The 12,333-nt window shown below is 34.0% G+C and overlaps 1 protein-coding gene across 1 annotated transcript in view; it reads right to left on the bottom strand.

The window, feature by feature from the left end:
- LOC132553269 (rap1 GTPase-activating protein 1-like) overlaps positions 1–1,608 on the bottom strand; it is a 196,864-nt gene extending 195,256 nt beyond the window's left edge. The window contains exons 1-2 of the mRNA XM_060217502.1: positions 1,590–1,608; positions 1,005–1,054 (exon numbers count right to left, since the gene is read on the bottom strand). The gene's annotated coding sequence lies outside the window, so the exon portion shown is untranslated. The remainder of the gene's footprint in view (positions 1–1,004; positions 1,055–1,589) is intronic.
- Between the last annotated feature and the right edge of the window lie 10,725 nt (positions 1,609–12,333).

The following is a 12,333-nucleotide window of genomic DNA, read 5'->3' as shown; positions in this document are numbered from 1 at the left end:
TGAACGGATGTCAAGATACAACAAATCCCTTGGTGATAAAAGGATTTCTAAGACAATGACAGGAAAATTAATTCCTGTCACAGGCATCCATAGGAAGAAATCTGGAGGTTTTATTAATCACTCAACTCAACCATAAAACAACACATCTTTAAAACACAATTAGAAAACAAAACATACCAGAGGAATTTCATTATTTAAATCTTGATAAAATCTTTTGTATTCAATTATATTTTACCTTTGTTGAATATTTTCAAGGGTCACTGCATGACCCATTTATATACAGATACAAACATACATATAAATATTCATGAGTTTTTTTTATATCACATCTTTTAAAACATGTATAGTATAATATAATATAATATATATGATAATGTAATATAATATAGTAATATGATATATAACCAACTACATAATTAAAGGTATAATCAAGCTTTTATAAAAATGAATATCTTTAACTTAAAATCGTAAGAATATTAACTTTATATATTTTAAGACAAATGTGAAAGATAAAAGCTATAAGCTAGTATCAGTTATTATTGTTGGCCCAGATTTAAATGCGCCGAGAGTGTGACAGATCGGACATTAAAAGTACCTGGGAAAAGCCACACAGATGGGTAGGTGATCACATACCTTTTCACATCCAATCAGGATGAATCAAACCCATTGCTATGGTGAATGGCAAGTGTGTTATCACCAGAATCAAAATCATCATCTGTTGTATCTTAAGTTTGCATATCTAATATTTCATATTAAGGTAAACAGGCCTGTCCCCAATACCATGATGTAACTGAATTAGCCCAATTTACCAGTAGTTGCGAGATGAGATTAGACAAGATCTTCTAAATCTGTGACACTATAAAATTGACAGCTTCTGCTTACCAATTCATGATCATTTTGTGTCTACAGATTCTGCAATATCCAAGTTTTCAACTGTATGTCAAAATGCTTTTGTTACAAATTAGCTGACATAACAATTTTACAACACAATTAACAACACTTACATACTTCTGTGTCCTGGTTCAGACTCTACAGAGTTGTCTCCCTTCATCTGCTGCCAAAGATATTAAGAGATGTATTACATAGTTAAACACTCCTGATAACTGGCCATTCACTATTATACTTCCTTCTTTTCACATTTCATTTAAAATTCATTGACATAAAAAGGAAAACCACAGTGAAGAAAATAAATACCACATTTAGTATCATTTAGAAATAAAAATCTGTATATATTTTTGAAACAATAAATTTATATAGCCGAGTTTTATGGTTTTTTTCAATGAAGTTGTTTATTGTGAAGTCATATCTATACATTCTCATGGTGTTCAATTTTCATGGTTTTCAAAAAAAAGCACTTTTTCATGGACATTTGATCTTGTGGAAAAATATAGCTCAATAAATGTACTTAAACTAACTATATCAGTTAATGGACATATGAACTCATGGATAAAGAGCACCTTAGACATCAACGAAAATAAATGCCCCACAAAAAATAATGATATCAGTATTCTGTTCTACTCCATATGTTTTCATGCATTCTCAGAAATTATCAAAAGCAAATGTTTGCAGAAAAAATATTCAAAACTTACAAATGATCTCTCAGTCAAATTTCTTCAGCTGCAGCAGAAAAAATGGAACATGTCTTCTGCATGCATTGATGACAGGTATAAAATGCTGGTCAACATTCATCATTCCTGGTCGCGTGCAGGTGTCCAAAGCTCTCCATCATCACAGTTATAATCCGGTCTACAAATATCCATTAAAACGGTCAATACAGCTGTGAATGGTCAGTCACGACTGACCGCTCATTATAATGCTAATTCTGTGGCCAAAGAAACAGTCAGCATTGAAGGATCTATTATCTCTTTAATAAATAATTTTCTTCAATATAAAGAGAGTGACCGGTCAAACTTAAAAGGAATCCTGCAGTTCATTGGTCAGTATTGACCATTAATGATCATGATTAGATGGACATCTATATATTTCACATTAGAATCGATAACCAGGTCAAAATATTAGTGTGAAATATTTGAATTTCTGTAAAATCATTTACACGTCTGATGTTTTTATTATTGATTATAGTGTAGCACTCAGGAAACTTTGGTCAGATATACGGCTTTTAACTTTTTGAGTCATATCATGTCCATTCTTAGAGTCTTTGCACGTTTTTTGTTTTGATGAACTTGTCATATTTCAAAGGGGAATAAAGAAAAATGAATGTAACATTCATGATATTTTAAATAGAGTTTTAGTCAAAAGAAAAGAAAATTTCACATCATCATTACCATCTTTTGAAGAAATAACTGGTACATCACTTCATAGCCATTACTAAAATTATTCCTTTTCATACAAGTATGTAATAGGAAGGAGTAAAGAAAACACCCTGCCACTGCTGGGGTTTGAACCAGTGATCCTTTGGTCTCTAGCCGGACACTCTACCACTCAGCTAAAAGGAAATTCCCACCTAGCCAATGATAGTAAGGTGACCTGTACACTCAACTTCAACACTATACTCCCTCCTTCATAAAGTCTTCAACCCTGAAGACAACAACCCAGGTTCAACTTCCCCCAGGAAGCATCTCAATCTCCTATAGCTTCTACCCTTAGAGTGCTCAACAGCATCAAATTTGTAATAGGAATTAATGTGAAAACACCCTGCCAATGCTAGGGTTCGAATTAGTGATCCTTTAGTTTCCAGCCAGACATTCTACTTCATTACTAAAAGGAAATTCCTACTAACTGGGGCTAGTTAGTTAACCTGTACACTTTACGTCTAAAAGCATAATATCATAATATACACACGATAAGTACAGACGTACATTTATGTAAGATAGGTCGTTAGGCAGCCAGTACATCACTGGTACAGTGTATTTTAGACTTAAAGAACATTGGAGAGTGGACTTATTACAGGACAAATAAATATGTTTTAATTCTAAAGCAAAGTTTACAAATATGATTGGACTGATCAACAGATAAATACAGTGTTATTAAAAAATGAAGAGTTCCTGTCATCAAAACACTTACTTTGCCGCCATCAATATTTTAGTCGAGTCGAAATTTCTTGAAATAATATCCATAAATAGAATAACAATGAAATATCAGGACAGTTGTTCAGTTTCTTATGAAGTGGACGTTTACATGAACATTTCATCCACACTGTGTAACTGTACACAAAAATCTCCTCGGACTGTTTACACACAGTGTATTATACAATCAAGGCTATCTAAGTTTATCAATGAATCTATATAATGACAATTCAATGTGATTTGCTGATGTTATCTTTGTAGGGTTTCCTGACAGATTGCAGTATCACTTACATATCATGTAATTTTAGAAATCAAATTTGTTTACCCAAGTCACAATCAAATTAGGTCCATTTCATTTTAGGTCTATTTGAATACACACAGCCAAAACAAGAGTAAGCACTTCGTCAATGAGGACGGTTTCATTCTACTGTAATAGGAAGGAGTATACTGAAAAAACGCCTTGTCATCACTCAGGTTCAAACTATCAACCCATCAGGCTCTATTCTGACACTCTACTGCTCGACTAAAGGGCAATTCTCACTAGATGAAGCAAGTAAGGCGACCTGCACCTTCAACTTCTACACTACTCCCTCCTTCACAAGTCTTTGGCCCCGAGGACAACAACCCTGGTTTAATATCCCCAAGGAAATATTTCAATCCCCTTTAGCTTCCACCTTTGCAGTGGTCAATATAATCTAATCTGTAATTGGAAAGAATAATAAAAAAAAAACCACCCTACCATTGTTGGGGTTCAAACTAGCAACCCTTCTAGCCGGACAATCTAAGCTTGATGAAAGGTAAATTCCTACGAGCCAAGGTTAGCAAAGCGCCCTGTACTCTCAACTTCTTCTCTACAATGTCAATCTAAAGACAATGCATGCCTCATTAATGAATTAGATACACCACTTTTTGATTAATATTTTTCTCTACCAGTAACTGAATTATTTTTTTAAAATGTCCAATAGAACAAAATGGTAAAGATAGATCGAGGCATAAATTCAATCTCTCACCGCTCTGGGATCAGGTACGAGAAACATTCAAAATGTTATGGTCCTGAATACACGTCCATACCGTGTAAGATAAATCGTTGCGAGAAGGACTTTCCATGAGAATTGTCTTTACCGCTGTCTCTGTCAGGTCAGTCTCGGACAACATCGCCTCTCCAGCTGTGACATTTTTATATTTTTTTGTTTGTTTTTAGTTCATCAGCCCATGTGCTAAATTTAAAGCTGTACGTGTGTTCATTGCGCTCACCTGAGAGTCCACATGCCTACACATGCAATGTCGTTCTTTCCTGGGCAGAACACGTGCATTTGCTGCGGGATGTTTACACATACATACTAGCGCGGATTTCGAAAATTCGAGATAGGATTATGAACACAAAAACTTGAATAGCTACGAAAAAAATGTAATTGATCCCTTATCAAAATATCAACTTATACTGCACAAGTTTAGACTCTATGACTAACTAGCGAGCATGAAAAAAGAGCAGATTGTATTTGAAGATTGAACAAGACACCCGGTCAATAGAAATTTAGAATTGGGTGTGTATGGTCAGTATCGTTAATGTTTAGGTCTCTTCGTACACACTTGGGGACAAGCTCGCGACACCACCATATCGTTATGTTGCTGCGAAATGACGATAATTAGTTAGGGCGAAAAGACGAAGATTATCGTTTGGTCTGAACGACAAAACGAAACAATGAAATTCATTACGTTATGTCACGGATGATCTGTCCTGGAGTTATCTTTAAGTTTTGTTTTACTTCGATCGATGAAAAAGGTTGATTCACTGCCGTAACTTGTAAACTTAAACCACACTAAGAAAATTAACGAAAAATACCTCCTTACCTATTACACATAAAATATGTCCAAATTAATGTTGTGTCAGGTCTGTATTGAACCGAGTATAGATGTAACAGAAAGTAAAATATTGTAAGGAATACTGTAATACCAGCCACTATACACGAGTCCCGAGAATCTGAACTGGTGTTTTGAGGTCTCCATGCAAGTGTTCCATGTTCTTGCCAGTCCCTGGTTATCCTTAGGTTTTCTGATTCATTTACATAATATGCTAATTGTGTAAAACAATATATACAAAATAACATAAATTTATATATATATGATAATTTTTTACTCATCTTCAATATTAAATATATGCTACACAATGGAATATTACAAGACATCTATTAAGATATTGGAAAATTGTTATTTTGTTTCTTGACAAATTCCATCTATTAAGTCTGACAAATGTTTTTTTGGCAGAGTTCTGCACGGATGTGGACTAAATTTTATCTCTCCTGTTCATGACAAGTTTGTTAAGAACCTTCCGTGGTCTGAATTTCCGTGATTTCACCATCTGTTCATTAGCAGTATGACAGTTTCCCAGTTCGAGGGTGTGTTGGGAAGAAGGCATCATGTCATTTCTAGAACTCCTCATTGGATAATCACTCGGTTGATAAAATAATCCACTAATTGAGGTTTTCCCATCCCAGTTGTCAACTATGGTGGTCAGAAAGTTCAGTTTACATTGTTCATGTCCCCTCTTGGCTTGGAAGAGCTCCTCCGGGCATCTCTGCGAACCCAGTCCGTCCGAGTCACCAAGCACGAGAAGTGGTGCCACTTTGCAGCTTGAAATCTTCCTGAGTTTGTTAATTGTCATCGTGACATTGATAAGAAATTGGTCAGTTTCAGAGAGACTTCAAAAGGTGTAAGCAGGCAGTACCGCTGTATCCAAGATAAAGAATCAATGACGTCACAATGAACATGATGTCATAATTAACCTCTGATCACGATCACGAGATACAACTAAATGGTATCGCAGATAACCGGAAGTTTTCAACTGATTTTTCCATGGCTCGAGTCTCAAGAAGTTTGCTTTTTAAATTCTAATCAGAAAAAACGAAAAAGTAGATTCACTCACAGAAATAAATAATTAGTACTTTCTACTGATCTATAAAGTTAGAAGATGATGATTCCCGGATATCAAGTAGACGATAACCTGTAGAAGGAGGCTTAATACAAGTAAGGACTTAATTGTACAAACATTAAATTAAACACTCTCCGAACTGATACGATTAAGACTTCGCGTTTTAACATAAAAATCGGAAGTTATCTACCACAAATATAAGAAAAACACGAAACCTTGTCATACGGACACCAAGGTATCGTATCAAAAATATTTTGGGTTCGACAGAATTTTGTATTTTTTTTAAGTTCAAAATGAAAATATTAAGTGTCCTGAATCATAGATACGGGGCGAGTTCAGATGCTGTTTGCATTTGTATAACCCATCCTTGTCTCCTTCCGACCTTAGCGATAAATGATTCGAATATATTTTCTTTGTGTTTGACCAAATAATTTCACATAACAAAAATGTTTTGAAACAAACATAATGTAATATATTTTAGAAAGACCATTGGTGTTTGTATCCAATGAAGGCATCTATAATAAGGAAGCATGTCTTGGGACTCAAAATTCACGCCCGTTTGTGTTTCCAGAGCTTACCATTCACGTCAAAACGACCCTTTTCATTTTCTTTATTTTGTAATTTTCAATACTTCTACCGTTTTTTATAAAGAAATTGTGAATTACTATTTGATTTTGTTTTATTTTTAAGTAAACACTTGACGGTAGAGAGACTTAAGTGAGTGGTATCGCGTTTCGATGTTTCCTACCGGACAAAAGGACCGGCCTGTGATGACATAGTTGTGTCCTTGGACAAGACTCTTTACCACCATTGCTAGTTTGGATGACTTCAAAATCATCATGACCTTTTACGAGGCGATAAAACAAACAAACAAATAAACAAGTATTTATTTCGAACTTGCTTTTAGACAATGTGCTATGATTGATTGTCTCCCTTTTGACGCTGCAAGTTGACCGGAGGTTAAAATATAGGAAACCTTGCATGAGTCTCCATTTTCCTTTCATATTTGATTAATGAGTCTAAGCACTAAACAATGAAAATTGACTCTTTTTTCCACACAGGTGACTGAAATTTCTCCTGAATCTGGTAGGATGGTAATCTGTGTGCGTTTCAACATGTTAACATTACCAGTATATCAGATGGCAAAAAATAGCCAAATGAAAAGTCCGTTTGATGTTTATTCCGTTTTTTCTCAAAATGGAAAGGGAGTTATATAAAATCTTATAGAGCATCGGACTTTTAAAGTGCATTGATGTATTGAAAAGTGAGTTTAAATACAAGCTTAGTCTTACAAAGTAGGCCTTTGTGGACAAATAACAAATTTTCTTTACATTTTTTTTAAATAAAAAAAAGTTGAAAGCAATGATATTTGGTAAATTACAGTCCCCCTTCCGAATGCGAAATATGTTAAGGATACAGAGATGATGTTCTTGAAGGAGATGAATTGTTGGCAGGTTCACTGTATTAGTACTAATATTGCATTCAAATCTGGAGAATGTTTACTGGTATATGGTGCTGAGTTACCACTGAATTGCTTCTTGTGACACCAAGTATTTTACAGCATTTCGATATTTGATTGGTGGTATAAAGGGGAATATCACTAATTGTAGTGGACAATATCAGGATTCAAAGGTACAAAGAATACCTCTAGTATGAAGTTTTAGTGATGAATATGTGACATTAGATGTAGGTAAAACGTCAATGTTGTGAACTCTAAGGAAAGTATGAACTTGTAAAGGAGAGAGTACACACTTTATATATATATATATAAGTCAAAGGTCAAAAGGTAGGTCAGAGTGACCTACTTTTGATAAACGACACACTGCCTCACCAAGGTGAACCTATCAGTGACTGTAGTGTAGGAGATGAAACAGAGCCTGGCAACTGATAGTGGAAGGATGGATGGACAACAAGCAAAACTCATAGTTCCAAATTATAGTATCCCTGCCCCCTCTTGAAGGGGACTTAATATTAATAAATACGACTGGCTGATCCTCTTAGTTTATGTTACCTCAAAGCATTAAATCTATTACATGTCTTGAAATGGCTCGTGGGTCTGGCTAGCCCAAGCAGAGACGTATATAACACAGTCTTACATACGTCTCTGGCCCAAGACACTAATTAAATCCTGACTAAATTAAACGGTTTTGTTTTGTTTAATACAGTAGACCTTTGTTAATATGAGCATTTAGGTTTGTTTGTACAGTGGAACTTCTTCACTTAAATATCTTTACAACTTTATGCAATATTTATCTCGCAACAACTGTGAAACAAGCAATCAGCTTATATAAGTCACTTTTGGTGGTTGGTATGACATTGTGAAACGGGCCATACTCTGGGAAAACCCACCTGGTCAAGCAGGTGACCCATATGTTTCTTCTTGTTGAACCCAGATTGCTTCTAGATGAAAAGTCAGTGAGTTACCACCGTGCCACCCAACCACCACTTTTCAGTAATCACTTTGGTTTTACAATGTCATTCTGATCTCCATGAGTTACTCCCCTTCTTTTCACTCTCGTACTGTATAGCAATCTTGACAGCCGATGGAGGTAGCAGTAAACAGTTAATTTGCATTTTTCCTGAAATTATTTGTCATGTTTGAGATATACAGGTATAGCAGATTGGTTATGAAAAATACATCATTACATGTATATATATTTATAAACTGTATAACAATTACATTAACAGTAGAGAGATGAAATTTGTGTAAAAAAAAAAATTCCTCTGATTTCTGACATTTGATTGTCATGGTTACCTACTGAAAAAATGCTAAAAATGCAAAAATACTGCTAATTCCAATCCAACACTACAACTTTCTAGGAGAAATTTAATTCTAATCACCTATCTTACAATCAACAACACTGTCGTGGTAACAAAGTACTTACATTTCAGCAAATTCCAACTCGGAAATTCTTCATAACATGACCACATGTAAACACTATGAAAATTTCACTTCCTGTAAAGCTAGTTTTTGGTGCGTAGACACAGATTCGAGACTGCCCAAATAGTAATCTCCAACACAAAGCTAAAATATTATCCTGAAAAAAATGAAACCCCACATTGTCCACTTTAACATGACAGGACCAATTTTAGCAAGGATTTTTTTTTTCATTTTTAATTAAAACCTTTATAATGGGGTAATCTAATGAGCAAAAAAATCACCCATGGCCACACCGAGAAACTGTGTACTGCTACCTTATACATCACAATTAGTTTTTTTAATTTCATTAAAATCCCTCTGAGTGTCTAGAAAATGATCACACGAACAAAACAATATATCGCTTTACTGTGTATCTTGAATAGCTATCGAGTAATATGGATTTTCCCGCATGGTGTGTTTTGACCAATTCTGCTCTCAAATTAGGAAGAAAGGGAGGTAATTTGAAAAATTAAAACCTCAATAAGTCTTAAATTTACTTGAATAAAGTTGCAATTGAAACTGAATCAAGTAGTTTGTGCTTCTGTGAATTTAGATAACTGAAAAGCAGATTGATACTACATATATAAAGTCTTATGTTATGACGTCATGGTAACAGCTGATGTCATCAGTACTATGACGTCATCAATTGCTAATGATGGCTTCACCAATGCACTGTGATGTCATAGTGAAGGCTAGAAATCCAACAAAAACTTCAAATTAGCATCTGACACATTTCTCGAAAGTAATTAACAGTGATATGACATAAGATATTCTTAAATGTCATGTGTATGACATCACAAACACCTATGCTTACTGCCCCCCACCCTTCTTCAAGTGTAATATTAGAAACCCTATTACATTGCAATATTGTTCGAAAAATAGTCTTTTTTACAGCAGTAACTATGGAAATGTAATTTTATGACAATATTAACATGATTGTATGCCCAATCTATGAGAAATACACACACATTATTGAGTAAAAATCATCAAAACAGAGAATTTATCCAAAATTCAAAAACTCATACTTTCCTTCTTAGTTACCATGGATACCACACCTTAAACTATTGGAATTGCCCTATAATGCAGTCTAAATACATTCTAAGGTTGTTACTGACTTATTTCATACCTGTTACCTACTGTAGAACAGTTTTCAAACTGATACCAAGCCTTTTGAAAACAGCTGAAATTCTCACCCACAAGAGCACCCAAATTACCTCCCTTTATGCACCCCTGATGAAATTAAAATAAAATCATTATGAACAAGTTTCAGTGTGTTTTTTATGTATTTATAGCAATTATGGAAAGGATTAAACTTAATTAAACATAGTAAAGCACATTTTAAATAGATTAATTTTTTTTAATGTGCTATAAGGTAGCAGTAAACAGTTAATTTGCATTTTTCCTGAAATTATTTGTCATGTTTGAGATATACAGGTATAGCAGATTGGTTATGAAAAATACATCATTACATGTATATATATTTATAAACTGTATAACAATTACATTAACAGTAGAGAGATGAAATTTGTGTAAAAAAAAAAATTCCTCTGATTTCTGACATTTGATTGTCATGGTTACCTACTGAAAAAATGCTAAAAATGCAAAAATACTGCTAATTCCAATCCAACACTACAACTTTCTAGGAGAAATTTAATTCTAATCACCTATCTTACAATCAACAACACTGTCGTGGTAACAAAGTACTTACATTTCAGCAAATTCCAACTCGGAAATTCTTCATAACATGACCACATGTAAACACTATGAAAATTTCACTTCCTGTAAAGCTAGTTTTTGGTGCGTAGACACAGATTCGAGACTGCCCAAATAGTAATCTCCAACACAAAGCTAAAATATTATCCTGAAAAAAATGAAACCCCACATTGTCCACTTTAACATGACAGGACCAATTTTAGCAAGGATTTTTTTTTTCATTTTTAATTAAAACCTTTATAATGGGGTAATCTAATGAGCAAAAAAATCACCCATGGCCACACCGAGAAACTGTGTACTGCTACCGGAGGCCAAGAATGGTCAATGTGTGTGTTAAACTGGACTCCTTGTTATGTGTTCGTACAAAGAAAATTTGTTACTTTGGGTTGTGTGTTAAAGTAAATCAGGTCTTTCTCGATACAATTCTATCACATGTTTTTCTGTAATTCCTCTTCCACAACCGATGTACTCCTGACGTGTGAACAGAAGACCCTGAATCCTGTTCCAGTTACAAGAATGGTGCTAAAAGTTAAGCAATGAACAATGCCAGGGTTGCATGTTTCTTAAAATAAACACAGAAAAGGCTAAGGGTTGGAATGATTTATCTATATTCACAATATACACATATACATGTACACTGGTGTATCAACACACGCATAACTAATTATCCTTTCCATCATCCTTCTCTTTGTTTTTGTCCCATCTTTTCTATCATACATCAATCACCTCCTTTTTATCTTCACTCTTTATCTCTACTCTGTTCCATTTCTTTTTTATCATACATCAAACACCCTTTTTACCATGTCTCTTTCTGTTTTTCCTTATTATTTTCTATCATACAACATCAAGTAGCTCCCTTTTACCAACTTTCTCAGTGTTTAACTCATTCTTTTCTATCATACATCAAGTACCTCCTTTTTATTATGTCTTTCTCACTGTATTTTTAACTCATTCTTTTTTGTACATTGGCGTTTTCCTTTTTACCATCTCATTCTCTCTTGGTTTTCATCTCATTCTTTTCTGTCTTATAACATCAAATACCTCCTTTTCACCATCTCTCTTTCTTTCAATTTTATTTTTATTTTTTCCATCATACATCAAATACCTCCTTTTTACCATCACCTTCTCTCTTTCTCTCTATTCTAACTTATTCTTATTCATCCTATATCAATTACTAACTCTATCTTTCTATCATTCAGAATCAAATACCTTCTTTTTAACATCTCTGTCTATCTGCTTTCTGTCTCATTTTTTTCTATCAAACAGCTTTTGAATACATTCTTTTTACCATCTCTCTCTCTCTCTGCTTCCATCATACGCTTGACTTTCATGAGGATTCAGATACATTATCTCAAGTTGATGTCACAACACATAGTTTTCACTGACAGCTTATTATGACATAAAACCTCACTGACATCCATACAGCTACATATCATAAATGCATCTCTACAATATCATCCCCCAAAGGCATTTCAAAAAAATGTATTGCATTACTGAATTAACAAACTTAAAAAGAACAAAATACAACTTTATGAAAATAAGATAAAATATTAATGTTATTTGTGCTTAATTATGCATTCTTTCAAAATTGTTTTACACAGCATTAAAATATCTGGATAAGTGGCGAGTTGTGAATACATGTATTGTTATTGTTTCAATTGATATTCAATATTCAGTAATTAATTTGCCTATGCAAAAACATCAGAAATTCTATAAAACCTTTAGATTTAAATTGTTTTACTGCC

The sequence above is a fragment of the Ylistrum balloti genome, unplaced genomic scaffold (assembly GCF_031769215.1).
Source record: "Ylistrum balloti isolate Yb309-2 unplaced genomic scaffold, AGI_CSIRO_Ybal_v1 Utg370312, whole genome shotgun sequence".
In the NCBI taxonomy this organism is placed as follows: domain Eukaryota; kingdom Metazoa; phylum Mollusca; class Bivalvia; order Pectinida; family Pectinidae; genus Ylistrum; species Ylistrum balloti.
This window is presented reverse-complemented; position numbering and strand designations above follow the sequence as displayed.